The sequence below is a fragment of the Natator depressus genome, chromosome 1 (assembly GCF_965152275.1).
Source record: "Natator depressus isolate rNatDep1 chromosome 1, rNatDep2.hap1, whole genome shotgun sequence".
In the NCBI taxonomy this organism is placed as follows: Eukaryota; Metazoa; Chordata; order Testudines; family Cheloniidae; genus Natator; species Natator depressus.
The window spans coordinates 81134651-81158800 of record NC_134234.1 but is presented as its reverse complement, the minus strand read 5'-3'; the positions used below and the strand labels follow the sequence as shown (position 1 = coordinate 81158800).

Here is a 24150-nt window from a genome sequence, read left to right as displayed (position 1 = left end):
ATCAAACTGAAAGGCAGAGAAAATAAAGTGAGCAGCAGCCTTTTGTATGCACTGAAGAAGGAAAACATATATGAAGTTTTGTGTATCCCCTGAGACTTTTATGAAATCAAGGTTTACCTGCACTGTCGTTAATCTTGCCCTCTAATGAAGCTTCTGTTTATAACTAGATTTATATGTAATTTATCATTCTCGTGTGTGTGTGTGTGTGTGTGAATAAATGTTATAGTTTTAAACAGCAATATAAAAATAAACTAAAACATTATAGTCCTAATTCTATAAAGGTAGATGATAGATTTTTATATCTGCCTTCAGATGGAATAAACCTCTTTATATAGAACTTGATTGTCAAATTTATGCTAATAGAAATTATAGTAACACTTTATTCATAAGGGTCATTTTAAAATGATTTATGAAGGGGCCTAAATGTCTTTCTTCTTTGGTATTAATAAGCTGGTATTTCCCCACCAGATAAGTGTGATATCTCACATAGTAAAAACAGGAGGTGGCTAATGTAGAAAGCATGCTATAGATTTTTTTTACAGGACCATGTTAACTATAATTAAGTATTTCTATATAGCCTATTTAAGGATTTAATCAGTATTCAACTTTAAACCACCAAACCCTAGTAGTATCCTATTATCAATTAAATGTAGCAATCCTAATAATCAAATAACTAAATTATAACTTCAGTTAATATCCCTAGTGCAGTCTTACTGCTGGTAATGTACTTCAAAACCACTAGTAGGTTTTTATAAAATATTTGTTTTTCTCACAATATTTATGACTAATAAAATTCTTTATTCCAGGTCATTTCATAGGTAGACCATAGAAATCACATTAACATTACCTCTATAAACAAATGGATTACCTACAGCTAATAGTCCCTTTGGTTTGCCCTTTCTGGCAAGTGGACAATGCCAAGGCAGCATCATATTCCCCTTCCCTCTGAAATAAAGAAACATAGCTGTCTGAACAGTAAATAGTATAGTATCTTCTCCAGCTTTTAGAGTTGATAAAATTAAGTTTTAAACATGAGTTTATTTCAGATTCACAAAAATCTGTCGAGGCATCTAGATTCTTATAGTGGTGCCTGTTACAATATTATCTATGCACTTAATATATTCATGGACCAATTATCAAAAAATCAGTGGACTCTACAAGCAGTATATTTTTTTCATAAAAATCCACTGGACCCAACTTTCATTTTATTCAAAAAACTAAGAACTTGAAAGTGCTACAGTGCAGAAGATCTGATATCGATTGGAACTTGGACCTTAGCTTTCGGGTTCATGCGGCGGGGAGCATTGTTGTGGTAAAGCTTTCCACTACTACGAGGAATTTCTACCATTGCTTCCAGCAGCATCTCCTACTACTTGTACAGGAGGAGAAAAAGGTCTGTCTCTTGGAGTTGTGGCATAGGGGCTGTGAATAGCACAGGTTAGGTCTTCAGAACATGTTGCAGGTGTAGAACAGCATCATGTTTGGGTAGGAAGAGTCCTCGGAGAATTTGGGAAGTAAGGGGGTGGTATAAAAATGGGATAAACATGAAAGCTTTAAAAAGTCCTGAGGTTACAGTCCTGCTCTGCCACAGTATCGCATGTGCTCAGATACCACATTGATTAGTGTGATATAAGAACCTAACCAGAAAAGAGGAGACAAATATTATGCTGTCCCTAGGGACTGGCTTGCTTCTAGGAAGATCAATATGTAGAGGGACAAGTCCACAGGGAAGCTGGCAAAATAGAAGCAAATCAGGCATTTTCCCCCTCTCCCACCCATCTCAGGGTTGACAGCATGAAAATAAGAGAAGAATGTTGGACAATCACAGTCCAGAAAAATCCATCCTGTCTTGGCAAACAACATTGAAACCCTCAATAACTCTCCATATCCCCCCTCCTATTACTCCCTTTTCTCACACTCTACTCTCTAAACTCACATTACATACTTAACTTCACTGAGTCCAGTGGAACTTAACTCTTCCCCTGCTCAGTGAAGGCCAGATTCGGAGAAGGGTTGAATTTCCTTCACTCCCATTAATTTTAATAGGAGTGAAGGGCTTTCCAGATTCTTCTATGACTGCACTCTTAGCTACACACTTAAGTCAATCGCTCTGACAAGCCCACTGCAAAGGCAGCCTGCCACTTTCAAGCCTACACAAAAGAATAACAGGTTTTTTAAGTTCCTTGTGTTTCATATTTAACTCACTGAATAACAGTAAAAACCTCTATTGCAATAAGTGGCTTTGCAATTGATTTAGTGGCTCAGCTTCACATCAGTCTTTAATCAATTGCAGCAGATATTTATTGCTTGGTATAGTACAGCAGTAGAGATGATCATTTACACTGTAACAACTTCATCCCAACTCTGTGTGCCATCTTGGTGCTAGACAGTAACTCTTTTCCTATGTCATGTCCAAGACTGTGGAACAAGCATCGTATCATGTTTTGTGATCCCAGGAATAAGGAAAATAGGAGTAAAATGCACGGTGACCTATTTTTGTGGAAATAAAATAGAGCATATCACATATGTTTGCAACATAAAAAGAATATTAATATTTATGAGAAAACCTTTACTTTTAACATACATTTTATAAATATTTTGGGTTCTTTGGTGCATCACTTTCCTAATTTAAAATTAAGTTACTTAAATTCTAATTAAGCTAATTCTAATGAAAACAAATAGCCTCAGTTATTGATATGCTTAACTGAGGATAATAGTCTCATGTTATTTCTACCAGACTATATTGATGAAAAAATGAACAATAAACAATCCTGACACTAGCAAAAATTATATTTTCCCCTAATTTCTGACTTTAATGTCTTCAAAACCTTTAAAATAGTGATGAATTGAGTTCCATAGTCAAAACATCTCTTTTGTAAAGAAACATGAATCAGAATATAATTTTTAAGCTTAGCTATGTTTATATGCATGAGTGATTATTGCATAAGTAGATTAATAATAAATCACAGGGAGATTTATAAATAAGTTATCCATGGGAAACTCAGCTAGTGGTGCCAATTTACTCTTTTACTTTGTACACATTGGATTATCATTAAACTGTTTAGTTATAAGCTATTTAGCAATTAATTCCATATGCTGCTATTTTATGGATCTAAGATGTAGCAAGCCACATACCTACAGTACCCATTTACACATGTGAATAACTTTACTCACATATGTATTTGCAGGACTGGATCCAGTTCCCAAGGAAGTCAATAAGATTCTTACCATTGGCTTGAGTAGTAGCCGCATCAAGCCTTAAGTCAGTAGCAGCTTGCTGCTTTGTATTGTTGTCTTTAGTTACCATTAGTGGCTTCATTGCACTTGTGCATTTTAAAAAAATCAGTTTTCATGTTTCACTTAACACAAGGTGCCCTGATTATGTGGAGGTGATAAGAAATGGTATGTGAACTTATATGATCTTGGAATAGAGAAAGTATGCATATGATTGTATCCAAGTCAAAGTACTGTAATGTCATTTTCAAAAATAGTAACAATGGGCAATTACTAAAGGGACATAATGTATATTTTTATATGATATAACAATCTAGGAATTTTTTCAAATAACATAAATGAAATCTAGTATACTGTGTTTAGGGAATGTACAGGTTCAATAGTGTAACACAAATTGTTTTCGTGGTTATAACAGGTTGAGAAAAACACAGAGAAAATGGGAAGGCTTTTTAAACATAGATCTACACAGAACAGCTGGTATACCATATGATGAAAAGTCAAATGTGAGAACTATTAGCAGGCTTTATGGACCCTAGGTATGGATCTGGACTCCTATCATAAAACTAGTGTTGATACATCTACCGATTGCAGTGCTTGACTGTTATGTCATATTATCCCCTGCCTTTTCTACTCCCTCACTTCAGGGGATAACAACACTAGTAATCGTCAGGCAAGGCTCAATTGATTATCTTCAAAATTTTCTCCTGCTATTGACCGTAATGGAAAAAAAATTGTGCCTCTGAATTATTCAGAATGAAAACATACACAGTAGAAATCAATAAGGCACATCTGATATTAAAGACAAATTAAAGCAGGCACTATAAGGTGGCTTGAGGCACCTGCTACATACAAAGAAGAAAGCATTTTAGAGATAAGGAAAAATGTTTGTTTTCTTTCTTTCTTTCTTTCTTTCTTTCTTTCTTTCTTTCTTTCTTTCTTTCTATATTACAGCTGTCAAAATTCTTCAAAATAAATACCTCTATGAATTAAGGCATTAAGGGTTTCTTTTCAACCAGTTCTTTGTAAACACTGGAATTTAACTTCAGACTCTTGCACAATAATTTCTTCTTTGTATCCCCACAGTCTTTTTAACTTAACTGTAACATGCCATGCTGGAGGGATAAAATTATAGAAAAATGTTCAGGTCAGAAAAATCACATTAACAAATATCTAGAGCTAGGCACTAAGCCTCTAAAGAATTTTAAAGTGTTAGAGATTAAACTAGTGAAGAAAAATGTGTCTTTCTCTTTCAGAAAGATCTAATAGTTTAACCGTGGGAGAATGCGTTTCTAACTTGAATCACAAACATGTTCATCTTTTAAAAAACTGGAAGCTGGGGGCCTGCTTTCTTGTGGCTGTGTGTGTTGGGGAGGAGGGTTGGGGATGGGTCATATATCTTTTTTACTTCTAAAATTCTGATTTGAACCAAACCTTGTGGGGATAGCTCTCTAGAGGAAGTGAACTCCACATCACCACACCATCCTTTGCTGAGCATGGATTCATGCTACTAGTATTTGATATGATTAGTATTTTCTCTTTTGGTGAGTCATATTATGCACAAGATGAACTTCTTAGGGGCTATATAAAGTGGTGTCAAAAAGTTGAGCTTTAAATGATTGACAGAGTATATGACAATATTCGGACTACAGCTGACAATGTCATTCCTGAGCTAAATGTTGCCGATACTAACGGACAATGGATCTGATTCTACACTGCCTTACATAGTTTTGTGCCGGTGTAATTCCATTGTCTTCTTTGGAGCTACTCCTGATTTACCCCAGTGTGACTGAGAAAAGAATCTGGTCCAATAACTACAAAATAAAAGCAAAGTTAAACAAATGCCTTCAAAAGAATCAGGCCCTTTACAAAATATGAAAATGCAGAGACTCACAATTGTGATAATTTCACTCAGTGGAGAATAGATCTTCCTCATCTGGCGTCCTTTTGATTTCAAAGAAAGAGTGCTTTCATCTTTGTTCCCATTCTTGGTCCAAAATAGCCCAGGTCTGTCGACCTTCATGACACTCAATAAAACATATCTTTTTTCTCAGGCTTTTGGGAACAGAATGGCTTGTAAAAGGGGCTGAGGTTTGGCTGGGAAGGGAACAATTTGCAGGATTTCTGTTGTGGGTCAATTTCTCTTGGAGGACGTGGGTAGATTTAGCTGCTGGGTCAGCTGATTTGTTTGTTGTAATTTACCCCAAGGGGAAGCAGATTTTACAAGGTAGTAAGGGTCTAAAGCTGCAGATAGGAACCTAGTAGGATTATCAAAAGCATCTAAGCAAGTTAGGTACCTAACTCCTATTGATTTCAATGGGAATTGGGCACCTGCTTAGGCCCTTTTGAATATCCCATTAGGTGCCTATCTACATCATTAGGCACCTAAATACCTTTGAAAATCTGGCCCCTCAGTGCTTAGAAAGTTAGATAGGAGCCTTTGATTTGTATGCTTTTATACACTGAAATAATAATAATAAATAATAATAATAATTTCCAGTTGCCAATATGTGATTTTATTTCCTTAACAGACAGAAATATCCCTAGCAGGGATGGGGGTAGGCTGCAGACGTTAATTCCAGAGTTTGAAAACCCCAAAGATTTGGGGTGTTTGAATTCAGGGTTTTGGCTCAGGCCCATCTCTAATCACAGTTTATCCAGAGTTCAAGAGAGTTTGGACAGCAGCTGTCATAAAGGGCATTCCATACTGGTAATGTGTGGCTTTCAGTTTCCTCTTTGTGTCATTGCTTGAGGTTGCCTTTGTTGCTTATTTCTTTGTCAGAAAGGTAATCAAGTGTCATGCTACACTATGGCATCTCTGTGACAAATTGTTTCCAAAATTTATGCTACTGTGTTTAACATACACTCAAAAATAGGTCTCTGTTTACCACTCTACCAGTCATTCCCACTGTTCCTTTTAAATTGTGACTAAACTGTATGTTCATGCAACTTAAGGAGAAATATCACATAGACCCAATGATAAGGAATTACATAGAACTCTTGTTGATGTAAATGAGAACTCTGTCTGCTGAACCAGGGTAAAATATGACAAGTTTTCTAGAGCTTTATAAACTTGGTGAAAATTGTTATGCAAAACGTCATGTGATAATGTTTTACACAATTTCATATCATGGAAATTATTTTTTCCTTGAAAGAGACAAAGAGATGAGATAATGGTGAAATGTTCATGTTTTCTATGTAAATCCACTTTTGCTCATTAAGGGAGGGTCTGTTTGAATCCAAGATTCTATATAAGCATCACAATATTATTGCCATACTATTTTACAGCTCCCTGATTGTAGTCATAGTTCTGGTCTGCTTTTGCATCAAAGCACTAGTGTTTATATATTAATGCCTGCATCTCCTATATTACAGACCGATATTCCACATTTATATAGCCTGGGCACAGTCCCCTTTTCCCAATATTTCATCTTTGTCAGGGAACTGTGTTCCTTTGTAAAGCAGTAAGATAAACAAGAATGAATAATGATACAGTGATATTTATTTAGAATTTCGAACACTGGAAAAAATAAATTCAATGTGAAAGAATATAAAATGCCAGTAGCATAGGTAAGTGCAGGCCACTATAAAAAGATGGCCCCAGATCCTTGGTCCCTTGTCATTCACCTTTGCACTAGTCCATTGGCACAAAGGACTTAAAAATGCTTCTGGCTATATGGCATGAGGGGCATGAAGACAAGAAAAGGGCACGGCAGGGCAGGATGTGCTCCAGCGATCCTGGCTAGTGCAGTGGCCCTCTAAGCATTCCTTCTTTAGGAGAATCCCTGAGTGGTGTCAGCAAGCATAGCCAGCTCTTTGCCACCAGCTCCTGGCCCTCTGACATAGTGGGTGTTACAAGGGCAAGCCAGCCATAGGAGGCGAGAGTATGGCTGGAGCATTCTGTGTTTCAGCGATCCTAGCCTGGTGACTGAAGCTGTTGTACCTGGTTTCCAGCTGCTCACAGGACCAGGGAAGAATGGCAGAAGAATGGCATGTCCCTCTTTTGGCACTCCAAGCAAAACTCAGGCCTACCTGGGGAGCTAGCACTAAAAGCCTATTAATGTGAATTTCAGAAATCTCAGAAACTAAAAGTTGATCATTTCCTAGCTTTAGTAATAATACCTCAGAGAATTCCAGAAATTGGCACTACTGGTTCTGGCCTAGAGGAGCATAGTATCCTAGGCCTCTCTCTGCCAGGCCAGGAATACACAGACACGGACACTAGGGGTATAGCTACACTGAAAACGGTACAGCAGCATAGCTGGAGCTGAGCCACTCTAGGGCTTCAATGTAGACACTACCTATGTCAACGGTGGGGTTCTCCCCTCAGCATAGGTAATCCACCTGCCCGAGAGGTGGTAGCTAGGTCAACAGAAGAATTCTGCTGGCAATCTGGCATGGTGTACGCCAGGAGTTAGGCTGACATACTTACGTCTCGCAGTGGTGTGGATTTTTCACTTCCTTGAGAGATGTCGCCACGGCGATATAAGTTCCCAGTGTGTGATGCTAGTAGAACAAAAACTCTGATCTTTCTAAGAGGAGAGGCTGGGAATCCACTGGGAAACAAAATCTAGTAACATGCAGCTCAGACACCACAGACTGTAAAAACAAATCAGTAGCTTGGAGAAGTCTAGAAAATAGGACTACTATCCTAAGTAAATGTAGACCCTGTGCTAAAACTCCTGCCAGATTTCAGCGTGAGAAGGAACTAACAATGAACAACAACACTCTCCTGCAAACTGGTTGAACTATAAGAACATAAAGCTGGTGTATCAGTAGTCTAACAGACACAAGAATGGTGGGGTGGGGGGGAAGGAGGGGAGTTAGCACAATAAAGTAGCCTCTCCCTCTGTATTCAAAATGTCTTCTCTGACCTTCCTCGGCACATGAGGTTGGCTTGGCCATTCAGTGAAAGTGAGAGAGACTATGTCATGTGACTAATCCAAGCTCAAAATTCAACATGTGACATGCTCTGTGGTCAACTCCGTCAAAATCCTGGCTGCCATCTAGATGGTGCAAACATCTGTAGCTTGTTATCAGAGGTGCTGGATAGGGAAACCAGGCCATTTCTGTACAATTTTTATAAAAGTTTTGGAGATACAACAAAAATAGCTTTTAATAAAACACTGCAACTTAAATGAAAAAAGGTCTGATTTGGAGTACTGTTCACTTTCAAATCGAATATTTTGTAACGCTCTAGCCGTCACAATACAGACAGATTTGCCTACGTGATTAATCCGGTTCTACATATTCCCTACTATTATGTACCTGGGAATGAGGCTGCCAACTACCCAGTAGCTTTCTAAATTCATAAACTGGAAACAGGATTTTAACAAATGGGTGTCAGCCCAACAAATCACATCAAATACATTTTCAATTCTGACCTATAATGCAATTTGAACTCAGATGTCTAGAAACGAATGAACCAGGTAGAGAGAAAGCATACGGTTTTCATTAGATGCAGCAGCATTTATGATCACAGAAAATCTAAGTAGCAGGTTTGTTGAATCATATATGACAAAAATATTGTGTGATTAGTAGGTTATTGTTTACCATTTAACAGTGTGGAAGAGTACTAAACTGTGAGGTAAAATATTAGCATATTTAAAATTATGTTCACCCCTGTATGCTAAAAAGTTAATGGCAGACATATGGAGTGTGGGGGGAAGAGCTAAACTGAATAAACATAAATCAAAGCTTTGCTTTTATCACCAACATGCACAGTGTTTCGGAATACTTTTCAATACATAATGTCCAGAAAAGAAAGAACAGCTAAATAGAGCTATTGGTAGAATGTCAAAAACAGATGGGAAGTAAAAATTGATCTTGGCCAGAAACCAAAAGATGGGATCAGCAGTTTAGTTGTTCTGATTTACAGCATTAAGTAGAACTGGCAATAAGAAATATACAAGTGCAGAGGCAGTTGCAATTAAAAAAATTCCTTCTGAAGAAGATTGTAGCTTAACTTCATATGTTATTAGTTTTGATGACTTAACTGAACTCAGAACAGATACAGTAATTCTTGTGAACATGCTTTATCCTACTATGTTCCTAAGAGCCACATATTTCTTGTTCTGAAGTTAGTACCCCTTAGATGATGTAGCTTTCTTTTAATCCTGAGCCATAGGGTAGGATTACTGAGCCAGTAGGGTAACTTTACTAATTCAAAGAATAAATGGAGGAGATCAGTTCATGGTGAGAATTAGCTTTAAATGAATATTATGCTTGTGTGACTTTTCATGACTTCCATCAAAGCTGCATACGAAAGTTTATATCATAAACTAACAACTCTCTGTCCTGTGATTAAAGGGCACTTGATGACCTCGTGAACCACCCTTTAGACTTCCAGTGCTTCTGGCTTTAATATTCTGTGCTAGATTCACGGAGCTCTTCTACAGATGCTAAGCATTCAATCCTGAAGGCTCCACTTCATCATCAGGTAATTAGTATTTTCATTAACTTGCTTATTGTCAAGGAAAATGAGCCTTGATCATCTAATTTTTCCTCAATGAGTTGAATATTGTAATATATCTATAATTAATGTGTTTTATGCCACAAACGTGTAATGGAGTGGAAATCTGAGCCTGTTCCCAGCAGTCACTGTCAGTAAATGTTTGATGAATAAACAGAGACTTTCTAATGGGAAATGGTGGCAACTTTTATAAGCAGACACAATAAAGACTTTATTAACATACTTAAGAAGCATTCTGGGAAATAGAATTGAATGCATTATTACTGTAGGCTCCTTTTGTGAAAAGTAAATTTTACTGTCCCCATAACAAATGTTTGCTTGTTTGATGTAAGTTGTAGTGTCATTCTTTTATGAGCATCTTACAGTGCAATTTTGTGAAGTATTTTAAATTAGCTACATATTCCCTATAGAACTGTGATTTAAAAAAATAACAAACAAAAACTAAATAAAAAACCCTCTGAAATTTGAATAAACAAATCATTTGCCCACCTGGTTGCGATAGAAGGAGAGGGAGAGAAATAAGTGCAGGATTTCTACGGGAAAACCCAGTGCAGGTGCTCAGAGGATGAACAACGTTTGAGATGAAAAGGAAGATCATTTGCAATGCATCTAGTTAAACAGAGTAAATACTCCCTAAACTGTATGAATTAACAGCTTCAGCTGGAATTTGAGCATATTATGAACCAGATGTACTGGAGTCATGAATACCTCCAAATGGATCAGGCACCGAGTTAGCCACTTGACCAGCTCCAGAGATTGTAAATATTTAAAATGAAACATTCATGGTCTGATTTGCAGAGGGGAGGAGCACACACAACTCCTATCAAAGTCAATACCAGCTGCAGGTGCTCAATACCTTTAAAAATCAAGCCCTTAAACTCTGCAATATGAAGAGTGGCTATTTTAAGCACTTTTTAAATTTTAGTAAGCACAGTTTATTCCCACTGCAGACCATATCTGGGGATTTGAAAATTATGTATACAAGAAAGGTCCAAGTTCTCCATTCAGATTTGTATGTAACTAAGCAGGCTTCTGAAGGACTGATTTAAGGGTGGTGGGAGGAACAAAAAAGGGGGAGGATAAAAGGGAGGACAGGACAGAGATCACTTGGCAATAGGGAAAATTTGCCCGAGGAGAAAATTAGAGAGTTTAAAATGGTGAGTGTAAGCAAGGCTGGCTTGAGGTCATATGGGACCCACCCTGCAAACCCTGCAATAACTTCCACAAGATGGGGGAAATGGCATCCATTTTTAAGGTCTGTGCTCATTAAGAGCTACTCAGGTCTGGCTATGTGAGAGCATAGTTACCTTCTACCCAGCCACAAGGTCAGCTAAACTACCATTCTGATATGCACACCACAAAGACCCACAAAGGAATTCCTTCTGGGCCTCCAGCCTTAGCACAGACCCTACTCAACCTCCTCCAGACCATGGAGAATAATCTTGCCCTGGAATGGGCAAGAATACCATCCAAAGAATACTTTATAGTGCTTATTGTACAATCAAGAACAAAACCACCAACCTTCTTCTTAATTTTTTAAAATTAAATTACTGAGCTTACTTCAGAAAGGACATCAGGGGATTACAGATGAGATCTAAAAGTGGCCAATGGGTAACTTTCAAGACTTCAGATACTACTTTTTTATCTTAAAACTTAAAACCTTTGATTTGGAACGGAATTTTTAAAAATAGGTAAGATAAGGGTTTTCCTGGTGATCAGTTTCTTCTTTTTCACAATGTCGATTGTGTACCTTAAATAGGAAGCATCGAGTAAAAAACGTACTGAGATCTGTTCCCTGATCAGGTGAGGAGGAGAAAAATCATGATTTTCTCCAGCAGTGTATTTGAATTCTGTAGTTAAATATCTCCTGAATTAAATGCCTCCTACAGGGAGTTACGAAGAGTCCGAACTCAGTGCCTCAAGACCCTCAGACCTACAGTGGGGCATACAGAGCTGCAGTATATCCTCTGAGCTGGGTTGGCAAAGCTTGAGAAGTCAGAGTTAAAGGGCATGGAGATGAGGAATTCAATTGCATGAACTCCCTATTGTCAACTCAGTTCCCTGACTCACTTCTACACATCTCTTTGGACTTGTTTTTTTTTTTTTTTTGGCTTCCACAGCAGACTGCTTTTAATTCAAAAGTGTTTTGGCCTGTATCACTGGCCCTCCAGAGGTTTGTATACCCAGCAGAGAATTCTGTGCTCTATCAGCCAGGCCACACACTGGAATCCTTAAAAGATCTATGCAATATTGGACTCAAGATAGCCAGGATTGGTGAGAAGAAGGGAAGGAAGGGGCCTAAACAAAGTAATAGGCGCTGAATGGAGCTATGTCATACTGGGCTGTTTTGGTTCACTGTGAGTCTTCTAAGCAGGTTCAGCTTGCATGGTTTTATGATGCCCTAGTAGAACTGGTTGGCAGTTTTTTGTCTTAAAACAACAAACAACTTTTAGGTGAAAAAACTAAATCAAATTTTTTTTGGCCAAATGCTTTCAGCTGAAAACGAAACATTTTGATTTGAAATGCTGCTACCATGCCTTACGGAAATTGAAGTTCATGTGGCACATGTGCCCAATCTGCCCTATAAGCCAGACTCCCTGGCTAGACTACACCTACCATGGTGCATCATGGTCTTTCCTCTTGCTGAGCCACCGTGGTGCATCCTGAGAATCCCTAATAACTACTGAGTACACCTGTGTCCTCCGTGCAGGACTGGACCCTGCACACCAGTTAGATGGAGGATTGCCTATTTTCCCTCAGTTTGTGAATGGCTAGTGGAGATAGATGCCTCCTTCCAGCCCAGATTTAGGTGCCAAAATCCACAAGAGAGACTTATCTCTAACCATGTCTCCATACAGGTATGTGTCTAGAAACTGGAAAGGAAAGAAAAAGACCACTATCATAATAGTTGTGATAAATGCTTTCTTTTAGCAAACACCCCTCTTCTTAGCATCTTCCATTGGCTAGTTTCGGTGGCTCCCCACATAATGTGCTGGCTTTTGTGGATCCCATTCTAAGGCGCCTATCTCTACCCATTCATTGTATAGGGAGCCCAGGCTCCTAACTCAGGTTTTCATAGAATCATAGAATATCAGGGTTGGAAGGGACCTCAAGAGGTCATCTAGTCCAACCCCCTGCTCAAAGCAGGACCAATCCCCAATTAAATCATCCCACTAATTCTTCCCTGTTTGTGAGCAGGAGGTCAAGAAAAGCTCCCCCCCTAGTTGGCTCGTCTAGCACTTGCACCAGGAAATTGTCCCCTACGCTTTCCAAAAACTTCCTGGATTGTCTATGCACCGCTGTATTGCTCTCCCAGCAAATATCAGGAAAATTGAAGTCACCCATGAGAACCAGGGCGTGCGATCTAGTAACTTCTGCGAGTTGCCGGAAGAAAGCCTCATCCACCTCATCCCCCTGATCCGGTGGTCTATAGCAGACTCCCACCACTACATCACTCTTGTTGCTCACACTTCTAAACTTAATCCAGAGACACTCAGGTTTTTCTGCAGTTTCGTACCGGAGCTCTGAGCAGTCATACTGCTCCCTTACATACAGTGCTACTCCCCCACCTTTTCTGCCCTGCCTGTCCTTCCTGAACAGTTTATAACCATCCATGACAGTACTCCAGTCATGTGAGTTATCCCACCAAGTCTCTGTTATTCCAATCACGTCATAATTCCCTGACATCACCAGGACCTCCAGTTCTCCCTGCTTGTTTCCAAGGCTTTGTGCATTCGGATATAAGCACTTGAGAGAACCTGCTGATCGCCCCTCATTCTCAGTATGAGGCAGGAGCCCTCCCCTCACAGACGTTCCTGCCTGTGCTTCCTCCCGGTATCCCGTTTTCCCACTTACCTCAGGGCTTTGGTCTCATTCCCCCGGTGAACCTAGTTTAAAGCCCTCCTTACTAGGTTAGCCAGCCTGCTCGCAAAGATGCTCTTCCCTCTCTTCGTAAGATGGAGCCCGTCTCTGCCCAGCACTCCTCCTTCATGGAACACCATCCCATGGTCAAAGAATCCAAAGCCTTCTCTCCGACACCACCTGCGTAGCCATTCGTTGACTTCCACGATTCGACGGTCCCTGCCCTTGCCTTTTCCTTCCACGGGGAGGATGGACGAGAACACCACTTGCGCCTCAAACTCCTTTATCCTTCTTCCCAGAGCCACGTAGTCCGCAGTGATCCACTCAAGGTCATTCTTGGCAGTATCATTGGTGCCCACGTGGAGAAGCAGGAAGGGGTAGCGATCCGAGGGCTTGATGAGTCTCGGCAGTCTCTCCGTCACATCGCGAATCTTAGCCCCTGGCAAGCAGCAGACTTCTCGGTTTTCCCGGTCAGGGCGGCAGATAGATGACTCAGTCCCCCGGAGGAGAGAGTCCCCGACCACCACCACCCGTCTCCTTCTCTTGGGAGTGGTGGTCGTGGAACCCCCAACCTCAGGACATCGCATCTCATGCCTTCCAACCAGCGGAGTCTCCTTCTGCTTTCTCCCCCCAGACGTATCGTCTGGTCCACTCTCCGCAATATGGGCTATATGGGCATTAAAGGCTTCTTTGTAGCTGGATGGCATGTGAGAGCATTTAAAGTTTTGTGGATCACTGTGTTATCACAGTGATTTTCTAGGCATCTAAAAGTTAGGCACTGTGAGTCTGAGCATCACAAGCCCTAAACATCTTTGTGGATATGGGCCTATGTGTTTACTGTATTTACGTAAATTTGTTTTAAAAAAGATATATCATCCAACACATAGAAAACCTGGGAGTAAACCCCAAAATAAATGTATGTTTGATATCTAGGGGAGTTGGGAATATGTAAAATAGAACTGTTTGCAGATGTGGATGAGCTACTTATCTCTAAGCATGCCCCTATATAAGTATGTGTCTGTAAACTGAAATGGAAAGAAAAGACCACTGTTTGTCATGGTAAAGGCAATGTTGTGATAATACTCCCGCCATGAGTGGGGTTCCTTACTGCAGATGGAAGAAACAACAGAACGGTATCTAAGAAACATTAAATGCTCTCACATGCCATCCAGCTACAAAGAAGCCTTTAATGCCCATATAGCCCAGGTAAAAAGAAGTGATGTAATCGTGTTGCTGTCGGGAAGAAATAGTCCTGGATCGGATGGGTTCACTTGGTTTACTTTTGAAGGCATAACTGTAAAAATAAGTGACACATCTAAGTTTCCCACTGATATTTTTGGAGGGTGGGATTGGCATTTCCTCAGTTTGTTGTCTCTATAGTATGGAGGGATGCTTTGTCAGTTGGCGTCATTTGTGCTAGTATTGTGCTACTTAGCAGTACTATGATAACAGATACGTAGCCTGACCCTATTGTCACTGAAATCAATGGGAGCTTTACTGTTAGTTTCATTGTAATCAAGGGCACTGTTACTTAGGCACAGTAGCGAAAAAATTCGAACTTGGGTACCAAAATTTAAATCCATGTTTAGACACCTAAATAACTGGCCCAAATTTCAGAGTACACTCAGCTCTCATTGAAGCTGATAGGTGTTGATTAAGAAAATCTAATCGAAAAAAAAAGCTGTAAAAAAGCCTTTTGTTTCCCCATGTTGGGTGAAATTCTTGCCCCATTGAAGTCAGTGGGAGTTTTACAATTGAGTGCAGTGCAGTGAGGATTTTCCCAGTTTTCTCCATGTCAGAAATCTGATGAGGTTCAATAAGGATAAGTGCAGGGTCCTGCACTTAGGATGGAAGAATCCAATGCACCGCTACAGACTAGGGACCGAATGGCTAGGCAGCAGTTCTGCGGAAAAGGACCTAGGGGTGACAGTGGACGAGAAGCTGGATATGAGTCAGCAGTGTGCCCTTGTTGCCAAGAAGGCCAATGGCATTTTGGGATGTATAAGTAGGGGCATAGCGAGCAGATCGAGGGACGTGATCGTTCCCCTCTATTCGACACTGGTGAGGCCTCATCTGGAGTACTGTGTCCAGTTTTGGGCCCCACACTACAAGAAGGATGTGGATAAATTGGAGAGAGTCCAGCGAAGGGCAACAAAAATGATTAGGGGTCTAGAGCACATGACTTATGAGGAGAGGCTGAGGGAGCTGGGATTGTTTAGTCTGCAGAAGAGAAGAATGAGGGGGGATTTGATAGCTGCTTTCAACTACCTGAAAGGGGGTTCCAAAGAGGATGGCTCTAGACTGTTCTCAATGGTAGCAGATGACAGAACGAGGAGTAATGGTCTCAAGTTGCAATGGGGGAGGTTTAGATTGGATATTAGGAAAAACTTTTTCACTAAGAGGGTGGTGAAACACTGGAATGCGTTACCTAGGGAGGTGGTAGAATCTCCTTCCTTAGAGGTTTTTAAGGTCAGGCTTGACAAAGCCCTGGCTGGGATGATTTAACTGGGAATTGGTCCTGCTTCGAGCAGGGGGTTGGACTAGATGACCTTCTGGGGTCCCTTCCAACCCTGATATTCTATGATTCTATGATTCTATGTACTGTTCACTCTTTTCTCTGAGTAGATGTACATCAGAAATCTTTAATGGATCTTTGGCAGCATATCTGAAAGAATGATTTAGGAAATATTTATTAATTTATTTTTCCTTATACTTCAGAACCAGCTCAACTAGCAGGGTTTTTGATTATTATTTTATGTGTAAGGCATAAACAGTGAAGAAAAATCACGAATGTATTTTACAGGCCAGAGTTAGGTCTTTATCACAATAAGATAATGATATTTAAGTATATTTCTCTTCTCACTAATACTACAGAAATAGCAGACAACAGATCATATTAAGGTTATCAACAGAGACTAGGGGAACAATTCATTTCTCTATTACACTGCTGTAAAACTGGGGTAACTCCACTTAAGTCATTTGAGTTTCTCTAATTTTACACATCATTACTGAGACCAAAATTGGTCTAGTATTCTTAATAGATCTAACAAATTCTGCTGTGGCCTCTATGTATCTTACACATTTTTTCCAAAATCAGTTGTGTGCTGTAAGACTCCTGAACTTTTGTGTAAGATTTCTTTCCATAAAAAACTGATGTTGGCCCATATTTCCAACATATCTTTTTAAAAATGTTAAATTGGTTAAGTGACACAAACATTGAAAATACTGCCTCAAGATTATTTTGATAACTTATAAGGAAATCCTTTTAGAGACAACCCCACCCCAAAACAATCAAAAAATAAAGGTATTAGAAACATGACGTTTTGTATTTCACTGGATAAAGATAGAAGAGAGAGACAGAGGTTGACAAAATAATGCATATAAAGGCCAGACATCTGTGTCCCGAGGCCATCAGACACTTCCCTAATGGACTACAGCACACATAAAAATAATTAATCATGCAGAGAAGGTACTGTTGGGGTTAGAACTGAGGTCTTCAGCTTTTAATGGAAATGCTCTCTGATTGAGTTAGAAGAAAAACTTCCTTACTTCAAGCAGTGGGGTGTTTGTCATACTTAACTCATAATAGTTTAGGAGTACAATAAAATATTAGACACGGTTCCACACTTTTATTTCTTGGGGTATTAAAACGATATATAATACAAGAAAAGCTGAAGTATAAAATGAACTCCTTTGCATGGTAGTATTCTCAAATTTCAGTAGGAGGAACACTTAAGAGGCTAAACTCAGACTCTCTGGGGTCATATTTGTTCCCCCACTAAAGATACATCTCTCTGAATAATCTCTCTGTTACATGCATTTTAAAAATATGGTGTGTCCGCTATCGGGTTGTTTGATAGGTTGCTGAGTTACAGTAGAATCTGATCACTTCTTTGCTTATTTTCTGTTAAGATGCACATCTACAGTACAAAGATTTTAAAATATAACTTTAAAGAGTAGGTTAAGATCCCCTGTCAGTAACATAAAGATATACGGAGTACTTGTGGCACCTTAGAGACTAACAAATTTATTTGAGCGTAAGCTTTCGTGAGCTACAGCTCACTTCATCGGATGCATACAGTGGAAAATACAATGGGGAGATTTATATACATAGAGAACATGAAACAATGGGTGTTACCGTACACACTTTAAGGAGAGTGATCAGGTAAGGTGAGCTATTACCCCCCCCCCCACTGTTCCTCAGACGTTCTTGTCAACTGCTGGAAATGGCCCACCTTGATTATCACTACAAAAGCTCACCTTACCTGATCACTCTCCTTAAAGAGTGTATGGTAACACCCATTGTTTCATGTTCTCTCTCTATATAAATCTCCCCCCGTATTTTCCACTGAATGCATCCAATGAAGTGAGCTGTAGCTCACGAAAGCTTATGCTCAAATAAATTTGTTAGTCTCTAAGGTGCCACAAGTACTCCTTTTCTTTTTGCGAATACAGACTAACACGGCTGCTACTCTGAAACCTGTCATAAAGATATATATAATATAAAGATAAAGACTATAACAGGGTTCAAAAAATAACTAGATAAATTCATGGAGGATAGGTCCATCAATGGCTATTAGCCAAGATGGGCTGGGATGGTGTCCCTAGCCGCTGTTTGCCAGAAGCTGGGAATGGGCGATAGGGGATGGATCACTCCATGATTACCTGTTTTGTTCATTCCGTCTGGGGCACCTGGCATTGGCCACTGTTGGAAGACAGGATACTGGGCTAGATGGACCTTTGGTCTGACCCAGTATGGCCGTTCTTATCTTCTTATATTACACACAAAGCCTAAGCCTAAGCCTAAGATTACACTGCACACTACTGGTAGTGGTGTATAGGGTATGTCTAGCTACATGCCACAGTGAAAGGCTACATTCACAGTGGCATGTAGCTACACGTGTCAAGAAAGGGCTGCAGTCTTTTCCCACTACCTACTCTCTGCCGGAGCCTTTCCCTGTGGTGGGGAAAGGCTTTAGCCACTCCCTGAGGTGAAACCTTTTCCAATTGCTAAAAAATAGCAGTGTAAATGGGGGAGGCACTGCTTGGACATGTAGAAAGCTGTGTAGGGTACATACCTCTGGGCTCAGGCGTGTCTTTACCCACCTAAGCAGTGCCTCACCATCTACACTGGTATTTATACCCAGGCTAGGGGGTGCGTATGTATGTGTATGTGGGTGTATGTTCTTTACAAGCTGGCATAAAGAGTGTGCAGTGCAGACATACTGAAAGTAAGCAATGCTGAAATAACATTTTTAAGGTCGCAAAGTCAAGCACTCACGATTCTGGCAATGTTAATATTCAGGTTTCTTGTGCAATGCATTATGATACAATCTTTAATTACATGATCACATATTATTTTCCCACAGGATCCCTGCCCCCCTCTCTCACACTGAGCGCTGATTTTGGGAAATATCAGTGGTGTCCAAAGTGACCAACATTTTCACATTAATTTCAGGGACATTGGAGGTGGTACTTAATTTGCAACTAAAGCCTATCTGAATAGATGCAGTATAAGCTCCCTTATATTACTTTGCTACGTAAAACATAGAAACAAGTATTTACGTTATTAATGGTCTTGCTGAAGTACAGTGAATGTAGCACTCTTGCCCCTTGACAAGTTTGCCCCCCAAATTTGGGAGAGTGGCATTGTGACCTGGTGCATGGGGGTCATAGCACTGCTCAGGTTTGGCCTGGCCAAAAAGTGGTTAGGCTATGGCCCAGCTTCCCCCACCTACCACCCCACTTCCAGCTCCATGGCCTATGCTGAAGCCCACATGTGGCTGACACTTATGATTCTGAATAATGGAGCTGAATTGTTGAATTTGGCATAAATGGATTTTTTTTGTGCAGGAGACAACATTATTAAGTCAGGTGTCAGGTGAGTTTGAGTTGTAAACAGGAGTCTTCCTGACATACGGGAGACTTGGCCAGTATGGTGGAGCCTAACTATTAGACTTAGGTGCCTCAGTATCTCTGTGGATCTGGACCATGGACCCTGCATGAAACTGATCAGCCCTCCTTTTGGGATGGGAGTGAGAGTTTGAAGGTGCAGAGTAGGAGTGCACATGAATAAGGATTTAGAAAAGCTTTTGGTACTGTCTTGCATGACCTACACATAAACAAACTAGGGAAATACAACCCAGATGGAGCTACTATAAGGTGGGTGCAGAACTCATTGGAAAACTGTTCCCAGGGAGTAGTTATCAGTGGTTCACTGGAAGGGCATATCAAGTGGGTCCCACAGGGCTCAGTTCTGGGTCCCATTCTATTCAATATCTTTATCAATTATTTAGATTATGGCATAGAGAGTACACTTATAAAGTTTGCAGATGATACTAAATTGAAAGGGGTTGCAAATGCTTTGGAGGACAGGATTAAAATTCAAAATGATCTGGTCAAACTGGAGAAATGGTCTGAAGTAAATAGGATGAATTTCAAAAAAGACAAATGCAAAGTACTCCACTTAGGAAGGAACAATCAGTGGCACACATACAAAATGGGAAATGACTCCTAGGAAGGAGTACTGCAGAAGCAGATTTGGGGATCATAGTGGATCACAAGCTAAATACGAGTCAACAGTGTAACACTTTTGCAAAAAGATAAAACATAATTCTTGGATGTATTAGCAGGAGTGTTGTAAGCAACACACGAGAAGTAATTCTTCCGCTCTACTCTGCACTGATTAGGCCTCAGCTGAAGTATTATATCCAGTTCTGGGTGCCACATTTCAGGAAAGATGTGGACAAATTGGAGAAAGTCCAGAGAAGAGCAACAAAAATGATTAAAGGTCTAGAAAAGATGACTAATGAGGGAAGTTTGAAAAAAAATGGGTTTGTTTAGTCTGGAAAAGAGAAAACTGAGAGGGGACATAAGAACAGTTTTCAAGTACTACATAAAAGGTTGTTACAGGGGGGAGGGAGAAAAATTGTTGTTCTTAACCACTGAGGATAGGACAAGAAGGAATGGGCTTAAATAGCAAGGGAGGTTTAGGTTGGACATTAGGAAAAACTTCTAAACTGTCACAGTGGGTAAGCACTGGAATAAATTGCCAAGGGAGGTTGTGGAGTCTCCATAATTTGAGATTTTTAAGAGCAGTTGTGGAATCTCCCTCACTGGAGATTTTTAAGAGCAGGTTAGACAAACACCTGCCAGGGATGGTCTAGATAATACTTCGTCCTGCCATGAGGGCAGGGGACTGGACCAGATGACCTCTCGAGGTCCCATGATTTTATGATTCTATGAGCTGATGTTCACATATATCTATCTCTAAGTATTTTCTATAGAATTTATAATAATAGTAGGCAAGGATATCCAAGGTAAATTAGATCTGCTGGGTGAACTTGCTCTTAGACATCATGGATTTTGTTGCTTTTCTCTATTCCCTGATTAAAGGAGATTTTGCTTGAGGAATAACCCTCCCTCCCCCACCATCACCATGCTAGTTCTCATGGAATAGTTCTGTCAAAGAGGAGGTCTTTGCTGCATGTCCTGAAGGTGCTTCGACTCTGGATTAGTCCAGTATCCCCTAGATCCAGTTCCATAGCTGAGTGCCCTCAACCAAAAGTGCTTTATCTTTGGCTCTTGCACTTCATCCTGAGCTTTGTAAGCTAAATTGTCCCAGGAGTGTGCAGTTGTCTAGCCAGGCATGCATGTAAGTGTGGTCACTGATGTAACTAGGTTCAGATCCACTGATTGTGCTGAAGTTTAGAACTAAGTTTTAGAACTAGCAATGTAAGGATAAACAGAAGGGATTTAGCAGAAGGATTAGAGCACAACAGCGATGTGCTCATGGCAGCTCATTCTGTTGAGAAGTTGGGTAGGCACATTCTGCACAAGCTGAAGATTCCTCATGGCTTCCACCTTCAGCTGAAGATTCTGTGAATTGCAGCCATTCAGTGTGGAGATGATGAATTCCTGGTGGAAAGATGTTTTTCTGGAAAGAGGGGTGCAGTGCTAAATCATGCTAAAAGTGGAAGAATTTTTTCTTTCAATTTTGCCATTGATGCTATCTGATCATCTGGACTTAGTGATGAGTCAAATGGGACACCAGGGCATCACATGTCTTTGACTAACAGGGGGTTGGATTCTTTCAGTGGAAGGGGAGGACAATGTGTAGGCTAACTCTTCAACGTGTTTCCCCTTCTGACCAGTATCACCTTGGTCTTGCCCAGGGTCCGATTGAGACAGCTGTTTTTCATCCAGGAGTAAACCTTTCGATGCAGTCTACTTTAATGTAGGAAAATCCCAGCAGTTTCATGGTGCTACCACAGTCCCCAAATCCCATGGAATTCCAAACATGCACAATTCATGTGATTGGGATTCTTTCAGGTTAGAGGGAAGGGAGACAATGCTGTGTTCTAACCCAACCACCCCATCTTCTGACAGATTTTAGCCTAAAGGAGGGATCCTCCTTGGGGCACAAGCAGGCTGTGGGGTTTCAGGACTGTGAGATTCCATTCAGGAGACATCAGCACTGCAATTAAACAGTTATGGTAGGCCAGCATCAACTGACTTGGGCTTGTGGGGCTGTAAAATTGCAGTGTAGACATTTGGGCTTGGGCGGGGCCTGGAGCCAGGGCTCTGGGACCCTCCCCGCTTTCAGCCCCACGAGCTCAAGTCAGCTGACACTGGCCTACCACAGGTGTTTAATTGCAGTGTAGACATACCCAAAGGGATCTATGCCCTCCAGCCAACTTTTAATTAATTTAATTTTCTCTAAATTCACCCTTCTTCTTTGCTTCTATGCTTCTATTTACCTTGACAGCGTGGTTCTTAAATGTCCTTTTCCTTGGCTTTGTCCTTACAGGTTTTCATCAATCATCATCATCAGATGATGATGATGATGATGATGATGTACAGATGGCCCGCATCAGAAGAAATGAGAAGATGGCTAGAGCACTAGTGGCAGCAGCTTCATTCCAAATTGGACCAGCTATAGCATAAAGAATTTTTGAAGTCTGATTCTACTTGTAAGCTGCTGGGGCAGGGATGTTCTACCTAGTGGGTGGAGCAGGACCTTGCCTGGTGGTTGTGGTGGCAGTTCAGTTAGTGAAGTGAAGTGAAGATCCAGGGATCAGGCATTGGTCCAAGGGTGACTCCAGAGTCAGGGTTGATGGGCCAAGCTGAAGTCAAAACCGGAGTCAGAAGCCTAAGCCGCAGGGTAAGCCAGAGGGGTAGTCAGAGATATAACCAGGGGGTCAGAGCCAGGAGTCAGAAACCAGAACAGACAGGGAGGTTGGGGCTGGAGCAAGGCAACAGCAGAAAGTGGAAGTGAGAGCAGGGTAAGCATAGCTGTGGGCTAAACATTGATCAGCTGCTGTGCTGTTGCAGGGCTCAAGTAGCAGACCACTGGCTCCCTTATCCAATCAGGAAGCACCACCATTTTTGAGGGGGGGTGGGGTCATTGGGCCTAGATGGGCTTGTTGAATTGCCTAGCAACCAGGCTGGGAGCCAGCTGTGCCCCTACACTACTGCTGTGCAAGAGGGAAAGGGTCCTTCACCTCTCTCAGAGGTGCCACAAAGTCCTGAGCAGTGGACCTGTTCCAGTTAGCAAAGGGATGCACACATATTTGGAGCTTCTAATGAAGCTGCTGATATTCTTTCTTGTTTCAGGTTGGTTGCACTGATGCTGAAGAAATGCCTTGTGCAACCTAGGATTTTTTAGGACATTGTCTCTTGAAGGTGCAGGGATGACTGAAGAAGCTGAATGACCCTTGAACTTGGTAGGATTTTTATGTTATCAGTATTTTTCTGATTATACTTATTTTGGGAGGACCATAGAGGGTCTAAATAGAGTATAATTGATCCCAACAAAGTATATTCTTTTGTCTCTTGCTATCCTTTAAAAAAAAGAAAAACAAAAGCTTGTCTCCAAACTTGTTTATGGGTAATATTTGTTTTTCCAAAAAATGGATGGTTCCCTAGTCCTGTTCAGAGTTTAAAAAAGGAATTGGTGTTTATGCTAGGCAAATGAAGGAAGTTATGGAAACCCATCATGCACCATGTTAAGGGCATTTAGCAGCTCTGGGTCATATACATAAAAGTGATTTTGAGTTAGCATTGCTTAAAGGACATTTTTATAGTTTTAATTTTGTTTTCTACTTGCCTTTGATCCAGACTATACTGTTCTTTCTCACAGAGCAGTACCTTACTCTGTGTTGAGTTCTACTGATAAACTGATGGGTCTACTCACAGAGTGAACTACTACTTGAGATTAATGAAGGCAGAATTGGGGGCTATATTTGTAGTGCTGCCTTAAAAGCTTTAAAATAACTTTGCTTTTCCTAGTGTGTTTTTCCTTTCCTTTTAGCAAATCCTGTTGTTTTATTCCATGGTTCTTCTGGGATCAACACAGGAATGGGGTTTCTTCTTTGTTTTTCAAACATCATCATTAGTAATAAAATAAATAATAATAATAACACTTAGGACTTTTATACTGCTTTGCTGCATAAGAGATAATTATTATCATTGTTGATCAGATTCTGCTGAGCCTTTCTCATGTGAGCAAATCTTTCTTATTTCATAGATTCATAAATTCATAGATTCCAAGGTCAGAAGGGACCACTGTGATCATCTAGTCTGGC

General features: G+C 40.5%; 1 long non-coding RNA gene across 1 annotated transcript in view; it reads left to right on the top strand.

Annotated features, from left to right (window-relative positions):
• Positions 1 to 23290, top strand: part of LOC141982313 (uncharacterized) — a 61827-nt gene extending 38537 nt beyond the window's left edge. The window contains exons 2-3 of the long non-coding RNA XR_012638022.1: positions 9541 to 9670; positions 23180 to 23290. This is a non-coding gene — a long non-coding RNA (uncharacterized LOC141982313). The remainder of the gene's footprint in view (positions 1 to 9540; positions 9671 to 23179) is intronic.
• Positions 23291 to 24150: the final 860 nt, after the last annotated feature.